The sequence below is a fragment of the Netta rufina genome (genome assembly GCF_964035555.1).
Source record: "Netta rufina genome assembly, chromosome: 2".
NCBI classification, from domain to species: domain Eukaryota; kingdom Metazoa; phylum Chordata; class Aves; order Anseriformes; family Anatidae; genus Netta; species Netta rufina.
In genome coordinates, this window is record NC_140124.1 from 81,523,053 (window position 1) to 81,539,008 (window position 15,956).

General features: G+C 36.8%; 1 long non-coding RNA gene across 1 annotated transcript; it reads right to left on the minus strand.

Moving 5' to 3' along the window:
- Positions 1-1,714: 1,714 nt before the first annotated feature.
- On the minus strand, positions 1,715-15,612 carry LOC311206599. Its single transcript, XR_014618203.1, has 3 exons — positions 15,384-15,612; positions 6,560-6,684; positions 1,715-1,837 (listed from the first exon to the last, which is right to left on the minus strand). It is a non-coding gene; the product is annotated as an uncharacterized lncRNA (long non-coding RNA).
- Between the last annotated feature and the right edge of the window lie 344 nt (positions 15,613-15,956).

The window sequence follows — 15,956 nt, forward strand, 5'->3', positions numbered from 1 at the left end:
AGAAAAGTAGGCACTGTATTGCTTACACCACAATTGTCAAGGTGACATTCAAATGAAAGCTCAGTCCACTTAACTATTAGAAGTCCCCTTGTGCTTTTTGCAAGATTGCAACTGTTGATCTGAACTTTGGCTGAATTCCAGTTTGGTTAATTAAATTCCACACATCTACATCCACACATCTACTTCTAAATGCTATTAAATAATGAACATGCTAAGTCAATGTCCTCTGGGTCTAACATCAGCAAGGATTGAAATAGTTCCCTGGTGCAAAGTTAGGGAAAAGCTTCTGAAATACTTCTGAATAAGGAACAGCTATTTTTGTAAATGAGTACTTAACCATTCAAGTAAATTCAAGTTAAAGAACTATCAGAATATTACAGCACTTTGAGTGGTTTGTACAATGTAAATTGTACTAAAGAGAAGAAAAAACTTCTCATTAGTAATTATGTATGTGTTTAGTTGCAATGTCCAACTATTACAACTCTAGATGAAGAGGAACCAAGTGTCTGTGTCAGGTATGTGTTTCCAAGCTTTTCTGTTCTGACTTCATGACAGGAAGATGTGCATCAGTTTTTAACAATATCAACATTTTTCTTTGGAAAATAAAATATATCTTTTTACATGTCTCCTACCACTTGCCAATAGCTATTCTTCACATAACTCCTTTTACTAGCATCTTGGTGTAAATCAAGGAAACTAAAACTTACCTGAAGAGAAATTTCTATCCTGTCGAACTAGTGTACTCTTTATGTTTAAGAGAACAGTGTAGGCACACTTCAGTCAGTGTTTGCTTCTGTCTAGTAGGAATTGTGATGTTATGATTTTTTTATTTTTATTTTTAGTAAGAGTTACTTTTCCTGAATAGCATTCATAGCTAATAAGAAACTCTACAAAACCACCATAGTCAAAGAATGTGGAGTCTTAGAGTAAAACCAGTCCTCTGACAGCCTAAAGTTGGAAAATATTTTCCTTCTAACTTGATATTCTTTAAAGTGAGCAATTTCCATGTGGTTGAATTAGGCACAGATGTATTTAGCCACTGAATTTTCAAGTCAGGTTTATTTGATGTCATATTTCAATAGTTTATATTTTTACTTTAACTTGGACTAGTTCATAATAGATATATTTTGTTTAAAAACAAAATCCAGGAAACAATTTACTGACTTATGAGTATTACTGTGTCAACAGATTTTCTTGAATCCTTTAATGTTTTATATAAAGAGACCAATATTAAAAATGAGAGATGTAGCACAGAAACAACCTGTAGGGTTCACTGTTACTTCAGGCACATTTCAACACATTCTGCCTTCAAATGTCAAACTCTTCATTTGTAATCAAGCAGAATATATCAGGAAGATGTAACCAGAATGAAAAACCAACATATTCACTCCTTACAGAACACAAACCTCCATGCTCCTTTCAGCAAATTAGAGTTACAACCTGTACTGTAACACACACACGTTTTGGGGATGACCATCTTAAGCATCTTATTTCAATATGTTCACCCATGCTTCCAATTGCCACAAGAGGACTGTTTCTTCTCTTCTTCCAGATCATCCCTGGCTTTCAGCACAAAAATCTGACAATGCCAACAGCTTCTTTATTTGCTGGGATGCTCTGGTGGAAGCTTAAGCACAAAGAACCTAACATTCCATAAGAAGTGAGTTGAGGTGGGCTGGGAACTGATTAATGAGGTTCCTGCACCCAGATGATATTTCTTAATGTGTTTTCAGAGAAGTTGTTTGTCAGGGGAAGAATACCAGCAAAAACTACAGCCAAATGTCTCACCAGTGCAATGTCGGTGTACATGAGAAGGTCCAACCTTGTCTTCTGAATCCTGTAAAAATTTAAAAATATATCAGTCATTAGTGCCAACTGTGAGCATTGCACAAACACAGGCCGTCAGTCTCCAGTTCCAAAATAGCTGAACAGTAGGTTAGGGGTGAGTCATCCCTAAAAAGATTGCATGGCTCTCTCCAGTGACAGAGCTAGACTAGAACACAGCTCTCCTGACTTCTAGGCCAAAGATTTCAGCTCCGGCATGCTCTTTTCCTATAAAAATGAGGGTTTCCAGACCTAAAATATGTCATTTTAAATGAGAAAGATGATCTCTTTCACCAGATCTTTTGCCTACCACTGCAAAAAGTTAGTGTAGTGTGCACCATATTGTCAGCAAGATTTCTACTTTAGTTTCAGTTGTGTACCTGTGGATACCTATATTCTTTGAAATCAAAACCTCTGTACAGACATTAAAATTAAAAACTCCTAGAAGCACAAGTCTGCCAATTTATTCTTTTGTCTTAATAGAACATGTATGCATTTCTATAGTGAGGATACAATTACTCCGGTTTGCAGCTACACAGAGCATAGCTGCATGCATTTTCACATGCATGTGCATCTATCTGCATGTAATTCCAGCTCAACATAATGAACACAGCTAATCAGTCTGAATACAGTTTTGACCTTGCACTTGCCATCCCGTTCTATCAATTTTGTGTTACAAAAAGGGGGCAAATCTCAAAATAAAAAATTTAGCCATAACACAAATTGTGTCAAGGGTTCATTCTATATTAAATTGTGAGGTCTGCTACATACCTACTATGTGTCTAAACCAGTGGGATAATCTCCTGGTCCTAATCAAAACCTTTGTTCTTTTAAACTGGCGTAATGCCAAATCTAGGATCCAAAGCTTGGATTTGGCACTTCCTCTGTACTAGGCCAGCCTAGGATGTAACTGTGTACAGACCGTAAGAGAATCCAGACTGAGACACGTGGGTTACTCTCAGCATTTGCTACCAAACACCAACCAGTCAGAATTCAAAGCTTATAAATTTGTAATGTAAGAGTCTTTGAATTTAAGTCCCTTGCCCCCAGCATATGCTAAGGATCTGTTTACTTTGGCAACAGCCACAGACAGTGCTATGAGCTAGGAATCAAAACCTACAGTAGGATTCATCCCACATAATGTTATCTAACAGGCATATTATCTCCCAGGTTTCCTCTGTACAATTAACTACAGGCAGGTAGTAAGTAACGCTACTGGGGTGAATCAGCCCACACATTTAAGCGTCTATTATGAAATTAGGATGTCTTGTGTGAATACCCATCATTTTCCATTGATTATAGAAGGGGAACTACAGAGATGTCAGATTAAACAAGCAACAAAGTAGACTAAAATTAATTCTTAGACTTGGTAAATGCATCCTACTAGCTTAAAAATAAAATCATGGTTTGTGCTGCAAATATTTACCAGTTTTCTACATACGGGGCTGTAGTACTTAAGCAGTGGTGTTATTTATGTGGATGGGACAAGCAAAAGACCGTGGACTTAACTCTCCTCTTCCTCTCACACATAACAGAAGTGTAATTGGTTAATCTGGCACATGAGAAAATGTTTTACAGCACGGACAAAAAAAAAACTTTGGCTTTCAAGTTAGGGTTTATGGAAAAGATTAAATATTTTCCCAGACATTCTTATTAAATCATCACAGAACTCTTTAAATCCCTATCTGCATTATCATCAGGAACACATAATTTTCAGGAAATCCTGTTGCAGCCTTTGACAGCAAAACTACCGAAAATGTGAACCTGTCGGATTCTGTGCGATCAGAAGCAGTCATCTGACTTCAGTCGCTGAGTAATGCAGATATCTCATGCTAACTGACTTTTCTTCTTCCAGTTCACTTTGAGCTTTTAATATGACAAAAGCCTTAAAGTAAAAGCACTCAACCTGTTGTAAACAGCCCAGATTCATAGACATATGATTCTATGAACATTTCCAGTCTAGAGTTCATTACACAAACATTCACAGATACATATCAATACATTTTAAAAATAAATTTCAGTGTAATCCTGAATTTTGATGAAGAGTTGCCACTTGAGATTTCACTGTACTGGCATCTATATGATTACTGAAAAGAAACGTCTCTGCTAAACACAGAGCACAAATAGTATTAGCTCATGAGAGCGTGAATAATGAAATTCTTTTCTAATTGAGTATCAGTAAACAATGCATTTTTATTCTCAAACTAAACCCAAATACTACAGAAAAGTGTCGTCTCTTAACTTTTCCAGATTTCATTAATGTGGTTATGCCATCCTTAGCTTTGCTTACATTCAGATTTGCTTGCTCATGATTTCTGTTTCCACCCTTTACACCTCACTTTTGAATACAGCCCACTGAATCAGTCAATGGGTTCTGTGTGGGTGTAAATCATATGCTTGGGGACTGGTAAAGAGTTGTTGGCTTTAGGTGTTCAGTGTCTGTTTTCTGCTTCTTTTGTATTCCTACATATTGTTGTATTCCTCCTACAATTCCCAAAATAAAGGGTGTTACAGTGTACTGTCCTTAAAATCTTAAGGCTATCGCATACCTGACAGAGATAACTTAGAACAAAAAAAAGCCTGAACTATGTTTACCCAATTGAAGCAAACGGTTTTGCAAGTGTCACTTTCAAACATCCAAACTAATTAGTTACATAGTGTTCTTACATAGAACACTATGCAAGCATTTACACTTACCATTTTGCAGACAGGAACTAAAATATTTTACATTAATACATATTTTACATAAAAGAAAATAGTACTTTCAGGCAGTGTTATCATTTACTCTTACAGACACCAATTAAAACATTTACGTCCCGATCCTATGGACTTTCATAATGTTACAAGTTTTTAGCTTATTAAAGAACAATTCTATTAACTTTAATAAAAACAGTCCCACAGCAAAAGGTAAGCATGCAAGCATCTACATTATGACAACTAAAGTGCATCCAAGCAGGCTGGTGGAAGGGGACATGTTAATTTGCAAGCAACAAAATCTTTGATTCCTGTAAGTAGGGCTGACTTACTACAAATACATGAAAAAGTATATTGCAAAAGAGACAATACTATGACATATTACAGAGTGGCTTAATAAATTAAAAATAAAATAAAGTAAAATAAAATAAAGTAAAATAAAGTAAAATAAAATAAAGTAAAATAAAGTAAAATAAAGTAAAATAAAGTAAAATAAAGTAAAATAAAGAAAAATAAAATAAATAAAATAAAATAAAATAAAATAAAATAAAATAAAATAAAATAAAATAAAATAAAATAAAAATAAAAAGATTTTTAGCAGTACCAGACTTAAAATGACAGTCCGCTGTTATGCTTAGCTCTATCCAATAACTAATGTTTTTCTGATAGGAAAGGAAACTGGATTTCTCGTGCCTACCAGAAAAAAAATGAATGAATAAAGAGGTTACCAGTGTTCTACTCTATAGTCTGTGGAGTTCATCACTGCCATTCCTCTCAATTATCCCAACTACTGTTTTCTCCTGTACATATAATAGGACATACTTGTCATCTAGAAAGTTATACTTGCCATCTCCTTTCCTAAGAATAAAAAAGACATCTGCAAACAAGTAACTGGGACAGCAAGAGACCATTTGATTTTTCAAATTCCCTTCATTTTTTAATACAAATATTGCGTAATGTTTACAAGTCTGCATTTCTACCCAGCTGCCACAAAAGTTAGGAAAAGGCCTTTTTTCCTGTTATTCCATTACTCAGTTGCTGAAAAACTCTCAGCAAAGAAGGAATTTTCTTTCAGCTCAAGGTATCCTATCACTTCTGATAGATGCATTTCCCAGTTTTACTTCTGGCATTAGAAGACTCTCCAAAAGTAGCACTAGTTTTATAATCAGAATTACAATTATTATGACAGATAAAGAAACAGTAAACCAAGTTTTCCTCCACAAAAGCAACAAACAAAAACTTATCAAGCCCTCTCCAACCACTGTGTGCTTCAAGAAGCAGCTTATGCGACTTGTGGACATTAGCTTATCCTAGTTTAAACCTCTGGAGTTAAAAAACAGAGCAAACAGTACATCCGTTAGCGTACAGAGTTTAAACACACAAAAATTTAACATTTAAACAGTCTCTAAGGCTGCTAAGCACACACTTTCAACGTGTACTTCAGCTACACTAAGACTAGCTAATGCTCCCACTCAGCACATGATGCACTCTGCCAACACTGCAAAATGAAATGTGTTAGCACTGTCAGAAATGTGATCATTTCCTCAATTGGCAGGGTGGGAGCGTGGAATCAAAACACTACAAGCAAAGCTGCAGACAAAAGCAAAGCTGCAGACAAAATCAGTGTGAAGAAGCAGAATTGTACACACCTAGCATGGTAAATTAAGACATGTGGCCACTGAATGAATACACACAGACACTGTCACCTTCTTTGATCAGGTACTTTTGTCACATTACTGTTCCACACATCTTCCAGAATGGTCTATCTAGTAGTTATGTACAGAAAGAGCTATAAAGAAGGGACAGAAGGGAATTCCTTTAAACAAAAAAAGCCCTCATAGAGCAAAGCTCCCTACAGGAATATATGTAAATGCTTGACTTGCTTTTATTAATGGGTAGGAGTGCATACCTTAAAGTCTTTCCTATAAAAATAAACACCACCAACCAAAAAAAAACAAAACAAAAACAAAAAAAAAAAAAAAAACACAACACTGTACATTTTTTTCAGAATTAGTCTGACAGAGTGGTTATTTACACTTACCAACTTTATGAACAGAGTAGACATTCTCAAGGCATCTCACTAGTGTGTGTCCGTAAATCCTGCCACTTCACCACTTTCATCAATGGAGTTGTAAGGGCAGATTTCATATTTGAAAGGCTTCTGGCCTACAGAAAGCAAACGTGAAGAATCTGGTACCTTCTACGGGAATTCAGAGAAGGGGGAGGAAAATGAAATAAAAAAATAATAATAATAATAAATCAGTGGATTAGCATTTACAGCACATCCTAAAACCCACAGCTCATCTTTCACGTGAACTCACTGCTAATGAATCATGATCTTACATAAAAGTCTCTGCAGTTAAAGGTTATGGCCAGTGTTATCAGCAGGAGACCTACCGCATTTAAATTTGGCTTCCACCATAAGTGTAATCAAGAAAAACTGGCCAGACCCATTTCCAAATTTAGTTTTGATCTTTTCTTCTGAATCAAAGTTCGGCGCGCTGACTTTCAGCCTACTCTGTCATGGAAAACCTCCACAAAACAAACAAACCAAAGAAGCACAAAACACAAAGCCATCCCTCAGAATGGCAGCAGAACAGGAAGGTTTCAAGAGGCAAAAGGAAATGACATTAAGGGAAAGTCATTTTGCACTTAATGAAGAAAACACACAAAGAATTTTCTCGAAAGATAGCAAGGGCAACCATTTAGGTCACAGATGCAAAGATAAACTATGAATTTTAATAACAAAATCATTGTGAGGTATATTCTTAAAGAACTGCCCTCCTCGTTCATCTGCACGCACACTAACAATTTCCAATTCACAACATTTATGTTCATATTTTTCTGAAGTAACAGAATTCTGAAATACTATTCTTACAGTGGAAAACCTGAAATGCACCTAAACAGAAAGAAAGCACAGATTAAAAAAAAATGAAATAGAATTGCAGAATTACAAAATGGTTGATGTTGGGAGGACCATCTAGTCCAACCCCAAATGGGCAAATTTATCTTCATCTTCAAAATCAAGCACAAAGCAAGTAAATAACTTCAAGGTAAAAATAAAGAAAAATGAACAGATTTTAAGAACTGAAGTCCTAACAATAACCCTGGTACAGTAATAATTCTCAAGACAGCATTTTAAGGCAACATTATTACAAGTAACTCCAGTTACTTGTACAGTTTATCCAGTGTACAGCACTTCTGTTTTATTAGTGTTATCTATTAAGAATTAACGCAGAGGATATAACATTGTGTACTCATTACAGGGTCAGCATAACATGGAGATTTATTTTTATTTTTTAATGTTTACTCCCAATTGTCAATGGAGAAGCAAACAGGAAAAGGCTGAGGACATTTTCAGGAGCAATTGTCAATAGCCTGATGTCCAGATAACAGACTACTTTTTCCACAGGTAACAAGCAGCTTCCCAAAAGTTGTTATATGCATTTGCAGAAGATAACATAGCAAGTCAGTGGCAGAACAAGCAATAGGGAACTGTTCTGGGTTTGCAATCCTTCTTCTAGACAGTGATTTTATTCATTTTTTTGGCAGAAGTTTCATTTATTGAGGATGGGTTTGGTCATGTGTCTACTCATACACCTGAATACCTTTAACAGTGCCAGGCCACAGCGTCTAGTGAACTTCCCAGCTGTCACCAGTTATCTCACCTTTACATGTAGATATCACGGTCTTTTCCCTCTACCTTTTGAAGCCAGTTGCCTTCCACACAGGCTAAGAATACTGAGCAGAGCACACGCCTGCCTTTCGAGAGGCGGCATACTCGCTGCCGCATAGACGTGGAGCCATCTGTCCCAGCAGCGTGCGACGTCTGACAGCCTCCTTCACGCCTCCGCTGCCTGCCAGCCAGCTGCTTGCCCTCCCCTCCTGCCGTGCTCCCAGCGCTGCAAGAGGGAGCAGCACCCATGTTACCCAAGTGAAGGCACGCCGTACTCCTGCCAAACCCCTGCAAGAGCGTTTCAGTCCTTAAACCTGCCGAAAAGTTCATCTTCTCAACGTGGGCGAAAGTGGATGTCTCTTATTTGTTATGCTATGGGATGAGTTCTCCACAGGCGGATTTATTTCAATATTCTCACAAGCAGGTAATTGCCTCTCCACTGTCCTGCCCACCCACTCACTTTACAGAGCAGATTTCAGAAGGCCATTAATGCAACACATTCCTGTGCTATTCTTCCCATTAAACTTACTTACAGATCTCACAAAATGCTCAGCTCAAAAACGGAGAAAGACTTCACTTTTTGAATACCTGCAAGATGGAGCAAAAGCTCCATCAGTGATAGAAAGTATGTTCTGTGCAAACTCAGGATTTCTAAATACAAATGCCTTCATTTTGGCGTGATGACAGACTTGATATAACCGTGGTAATATAAAGTGTATGTAAACAAATTACTTGACTAAGATAGGAAAAAAGCAAACACAGCATCAGTCAGGCAGAGGCTGGGCCTTCCAACACGCTCAAGGTTGAACTTTGAAACAGAACTCTCAAGTAGGAAACACATCAGAAAATGAAAGGGAATATAGCCAAGGCAGGCAAAAATCAATCTATAATGTTAAAAAGAATCTTGAAGTGTACAAAAATGTGCAAGTTGATTTCAAAAGTTTTGCAAAGGCATTCCCATTCTTTTCTGCTCATGGTGTACCAGTAGAGAATAAGAAATCACCATCTGATTCAAGTCCACATCCCTCCAAACTAGCAAGGACACCTTCCTCAGTTAACGTGCCAGGGATACAAGCTGTTCTTGTCTTTGTTATACCTATACTTTGTTACAAGTGTCTTCTGAATATAGATCCTAAGCCACGATTTCCTAAAGTACACCCATATTCAGGGAAGCAACACAAACATATCCTTAAGGGATAGGCCACATAAATAATTTAGTTAAAAATTTGCTCATTTTGTTAATTCAGGATCTGATTTTGCTTGTTTGTTTCATATTCAACGTAAGAGGAAGAAATACCAGTTGATAAAAAATAAAAAATACCCTTTTTCTTGAGAGATCCTTTCTACAGCATAAAAGAAGCACTCAGTTTTTGCCTTCAACAGCACTCAACATTTGACTATATAGTTGTTGTTGTTTTTTTTTCCTTAAGTAGTTTAAGTGGTAACATAAAAAAGACACACATGGAATCCACCTGTACAAATTCATATATGCTGTATCAGAGAGGCCTTGAGACTTGTTTAGGACTCATAGTGCAGGTAGTGAAAGGCTTTGATGCCAGCATGTATTCCCATGTGTCCCTGCAAAGCTAACTTTGAGAACACTTCCTGACAGAAAGGAAATGAACCTTGTCAGAGTTGGAAAATCATCATCTATTTTTCCTGTATAAGTGGTCTGAAGGGATGATATTTCTCAGCGAGTGTGTTAATTCAGGTTTTTGATGATTATTATCACGAGTATTTGAGCTTATAACTTATATAGGAAATACTGATATCATTACGGGAGGGATGAGAGCATAAAGATTCCTATCAGACCTGTCTACAGTTAAGTAATTCAGTTATTATTTTATGATCTTTCAACCAGTTATATTCCCAGAATGACATAGCTTCCTGTGTTGAAGGAATTCACTAGCAGCCAATACTGTACAGCGCAGCAGGATCACATTGGATTGTTGGATTTTCCTGCTTGAATGGTCTGCCTACACTTCTTAGAGTTTTTTTCTCTGCGTGAAAAATACAGACCCTACCTTCTCTATGGCATGACCTGTTACACTTTCAGACCTGCAAGTGGAATTTCTCCAAATGGAAGAATAATGTGTGTCAGCATTCCATGTGCTTGTAAACAAAGAGAGGATTCCTAGGAAACAAAATCGTAAAACATTTACAGATCATAGATCTACTGTTCCAAATTCCTCGATTTGCCAGATTCTTCCCCACACCATGCTTATAATACCTCAAAACCATTTAACTCTATGCCTCAAGCATTTAAAGTTCCTCAAAGCTCAGCAAAAATACAGGAAGCACTGGTTGTTCACAAATTCAAGTCTGTAATGCACATCTATAACACAATAATTTCAAAGGGAGAAATATAAGCAGAGAACAACTTAAAAATCCCTGTCCTGTGGAAGTTAACTACAGCAGGTTTAAAAGGTGCTTACCCCTCTATCCAGATTATTGATCAACATAGCAAAATGAAACAATTCCCTTTCAAATCATAGCTGTAAATAATTAACTACCAAGTAAATACTAATTCTAACTACACGCACTACATTCACGTTAGATGTAATAAACAGGGTTACTCATTCTTTAAACACTCCATAATGAAAACACAGATTTTTCATGACACATTTGTGAAGGCCATTGAAGTCCTGCCATCTTACAAACAACGTATTTTAGAAAACAATGAAATTAGTTTATATAATGCTCAAGACTTCTACTGGCTAAAGTATTTCTGCTAATTCAAAAGAAAGAATGAATCATACGGCTGTTATTTTATGTAATAGGATTCAAAACAAGAAAGATGCAAAAGGGGACTTGGCTTAATCCCCAATTATTTGTGTAGCTTAATACTTTCTTGCACCAGAGAAATAAAGGTTCGCACCAGAGAAATAAAGCTTACATTGCTTAAAGAATAAAAGCCCTTAATTTGCATGAGGGAACTAAAGTACTTAGGGGAATTGTTGAAGTGTTTGATACATAGAAGGTGTGAAAGCTAAAACAATAATCTCAGTAAAACCAAGGGCCTATACGGAAAAATCTGGGATTTAAACAGTGGGCTTCAAGATGAAAGCCAACTCTGAAAGGCGAGCAGTACAATTCTGAATAACTCTTTGCATTAATTTTTCCCCTCTTCCCTAAACATTTGTGTTCTCTCATGGGGAAAGGCTATCACAAAAAGGCTTTCACATTGTGAAAGATCTTGATTCTCAGCTCCTACAGGATAGACAGAACTTTTTTTAGCACTACAAAACAGAGACCAAAAATGCAGAGGCTGATTTCTGTAATATCTTTGTGAATCTAACACAAGCACGGTAGTTTTAATGTATATAATGTGCTGATTAACAGACTGGGAAAACATTCTTTGTTACCATTTCTATTCATTGAAACCAGAATTAAAAGTGTACTTTTATGCATTCAGAGGATGTCTTTCACAGTGACATAGCAGAACAACCTTTCCCTGTTAGTGGATTAAATGCTTTGTAGAAGAGTAGAGCTATTTGGATTTTCTAGCTATTTCAGTCACTCCTTAGCAAGTTTAAGCAGAGATGCCTCAACAAAAGTAACAGCTTTAAATACAGACTTTGGAAGTCTGATGTTGTGGACAGTGCCCATCACATGTAGTGTTTGTAGTGCAAACTACCCACAGATACCGGTGTGTCATTTTTTCTTTCATGAGAAAAGAAGGACTGTGTTACTAGGAGATCTTCGTAGGCTGAGGACCAAAAGACAAAGCGAACTTGGAACTGTAGTATGGATTTTTCAACCTGTCATCCTTGAGATCTCACTAAGCCTTATTTGAAACATTGGGCAAGTCAGGCACATTAAGAGCAAAGGGTTTTTCTGGGTTTTGGAACAGAATGGATTATCATGAGTATACTTCATCAGATTTTTAGGCTCGATAAAGGCTCCCCCCCCCCCCCCATTATAACACTTACAAAATTGACAAAACAGTCAGGCAAGACTGTCAAGAATCAGTTTCATTCTTCCCAGTTAGCCTTTGAACACTGATTATAGGTAGCTGATCATCACAGAAGCCACTCTAGCAGATAAAACTCAGCAACTGAAGAGGTTAGACTGCCCTCTCTCTGCCATTTTTTGCTAACTACTTCTTCTGTAACGTAAATAGAATTATGGCCACACACTTTCAAGAAAGTCAAGACATTAGGTATGCCAACATTTTCCCATGTAGTCAGAAAACACTATACTCCAAAACTGATAATATGGTATGTCTCCGTAAAGTTTTAGGTTATAAAAACTGTACTTCATAGCTGAAAGAAGGCAATAAAATTTGGTTATACTGTTTAGTAGCTCTACTACTCCCTTTGAATTGAAGTCTTTAACTTGCATACACTGTTGGAAGAAAGCAAGAGCCATCCTCGTACTAAATTAATATGTGAATTAAAATTATCTCTACATTTAATGTACTCTCAGCCTTATTTTCTGATGGGAGAAAAATGGCCAAGGGAGCATTATTTTGAATTGTAACATTACCTTAATTTAACTTGAATGTAGAAAATACCAGATATTTGAAAAACGTGAGCAAGACTTAGGTGACTAACTTATAATGTCATGGAGTATGTCATGGCATTCTGTTGTTCTACTATCTTGTCCTTTAAAATATACATACACCCAATGTCATAGTCAAAAATCTTAAGCCTTCACATGGAGCTACCTTTTTTTCCTAAAATTGTATAAATTCAAATTCGATTTTACTAAGTAAACTCTATTGTCTAAAACTGAAAAGAATGAAGACATCTAATTCATGTATTACAGCTATCCTTGTATCACATGAGTTAAGTAGAAATTATAATTTTAAACTGGATCTCTGACAAGAGTAGGTAGCCTACGCTGAGGTAGGTATACAGTCAAAAAGGAACACTGAAAAAGCCCTTGAAAAAGCCAGGGTTATGTTGCTCTTTTGCTGCCCCCTTGTGGAAAACAAAACAAACATAACAACAAGACAGGAAAATAGCTGGTCCCTGCATACCGTTACCTTGGGACAGCAGATCTTTTTCATTTTAAAGGCTTTGGATTATTTTTTTTAAGTTTTAATTTTGAAGCATCAATAAACACTAAAATATATTTCCCAAACGAGCTGTTAATTTAGGCATAATGAGAGACAACTCTAGGAAGCAGGGAAAGCGAGGCTGCTTGCTTTGGCACTCCGGAGCTGTGCACAGCAGCACATTCTGCACATTCAGAGGCACAGCCAGCACAGCAGGATTATCTGTGTGCCATTCTGCCATCAGCGATTTAACCTAAACTCCTGAGCACAGCACTGAATTGGCTGCAGTTCACAACAGATTCTGCTGTACGGGAGCTGCCACAGATTCTCAGGCGAATCTTTAGGGGAAAGCCTGTGGCTGTCTTCTTATCTTTCATCACGGATACTTAGCAGTTCTGCTAGCATGCCTTTCAAAGAGGCTGTAAGAAAGAAACAGGGTTAGCTCGAAGCTTGCTTTGCTGGACAGATAGCACAGCAAAACTCACGTGAGAATGAGGTATGAAAAACTCAAGTAAATTCCTTATTTGCTGCATTTGGAAGGATTGTTCGGGGATAGTTCCAGAGACCACTTCTGCAAACACACCTTTTACTTCTGAATCAGAGGTGTTACACTTACATCAGATAACATCACATTTTGTAAGTAACCTTACACTAAATCTGAGTTGCCATAGTCCACTTGCTAAAACCAACAGTTGTAATGATGTAAGAATGTCAAATGCTTAACCTTGTACAAATATACTTCTCAAACACTTCAAAATTGAGACAAGTTATGTCAAAATACCTCGCTGTGAATGTAAGAGCAACTTGTCTGACTGCTCTGTTTGCACAATTTGTTATGGCTGGAATGTGCTTTGACTATGACAAGGCTTGTTAAGAGACTGCTTAATTAAAAAAAATATGCCTATGTGAAAGGTACATCATCAGCATGTCAGTCTATTCTGTATCTATTAGCAATGCTGCTAGTTCATTAGAAGTAATCAGGCCTTTGACTATCCAAGCCCAAATTCTTTTTCTTTTTTATTATACCAACTTCAGTAAGCAATTAAAACATGTATTTATTTCTTTCCACGTGAGCAATAATGACTTTAAAACAGGAAATCCAGATTCATTACAGACAGTTATTTCAGTCCTACCAAACAGCAGGGTAAAGAAACTATTTGGGAAAAATCCGTGAAAATGTGAGTTATTTAGATTACTGTACACAACTTTAAAAGTCAGAAAGTGGTTTCTCTAGTTAAACAGTAGGTGTCTATTGTGAAAAAGTTTTCTAGTAATATAACAGGCATATAATGTATGGTCACACATCACAAATAAAACAACCTCAAAAACAAACTCACATACTTAGAAGAAACCTGCAGAAACAGAACGTTCATTAAGTCCTTTACCTAAGTAGTAGGAAAACTATCACTAGAATATTGTGTGATGTTAAGTCATGGACAGGTGGCTACCAAAGGATCTTTTCTGAACAACATAAAAGCATCAAATGCTTTCTTAAGTTCTCTTCAGAAGAGAGGATACACTTGAGATCAGGCAAAGTCTTAGTGTGAACTCATAGCTGCAGATAAATTGAACTCTGCATTAATTGACAGAAGTGATTATTCAGTAACTATGCCTATTACAAACATACCATTGACTGCAGAGAAAGCTGTACATTGTCACCATTTTTTTCATCCAGTTTGTGTGCAGGACTCTGAAAAGCCTCACACGTGCACAAGAGTACACATCTCTTGCCACTTCAATGAGCACATCTCAGCGGTTCTTCTTTCTTACTGCTTGAATAAAATGCAAGCTTTAGAAACACCTTTCAAACAGCTCCTGCTTGCTTTATTCAAAAAGACTGGTACCATCACAAAAAAGAAGAAGACACAATTATTTGGATAGGGTACCTTATATTCATTCAGGCTATCTGTGGAAATCTGTGCTGTAAAAATAGGTGAGTAAAGAAATAAGTGTGCCACATTATCAGTTGTTCCAGGCTGGATGTGGCTCTGGGCAGCCTGCTCTAGTGGTTGGCAACGCTGCCCAGAGCAGGGGGGTGGAAACTAGATGACCTTTAAGGTCATTTTCAACCCAGGCCATTCTGTGATTCGTTGATTCATTCATTCTATGATTCTGCAGTAAAGATCTACAGAACTAATTGGAGCATATCAAGCAGAATAGAGAGTTTTGCTATAACACGGGCCATACCTACTGCAGGTACTGCATGCAAATTCACTTGAATTCTTCTTTCCAGTTGCTTTTGTGTTGGACCACACGGGATTATCTTCAGCCTTCATCTCTTCCTCTCTTTAATTTGCGTTTTCTAATTGATTTGTTTGCGATGTCCATTCATCTGATGTCTGGTTTTGAATACTTGACCACAAATTGAACACAAAAAGGCTGGAGAAGTTTTGTGGTTTTTCACATGTTCTTTCAACTCTGCTCTAGATTGTCAAGAAAGAACTAAGTTAAGTAAACTAATTCAAAAAGAAACCCAAAAATACAGTATCAACTGATATTTTACATTACCATCAATGACCGAAAAGACTTAATTTCAGGTAAGATACTTTCAAAAGTATCTTCAAAAGACAGTTTTAAAGGGACTTTTGAAATACTGTAACCTTCATAAATCAGTCCACTAAGAGAAAACAAAAACAACCAAACAAAAAAAAACCCCTTGCAGATCATTCTAGGTTATGTTTGTGAAACAAACACACAAACACACACAGAAGGGGAGAAAAAAAAAAAAAGCTTCCCAGAAGAGCCGAAGAGCTAGACAAC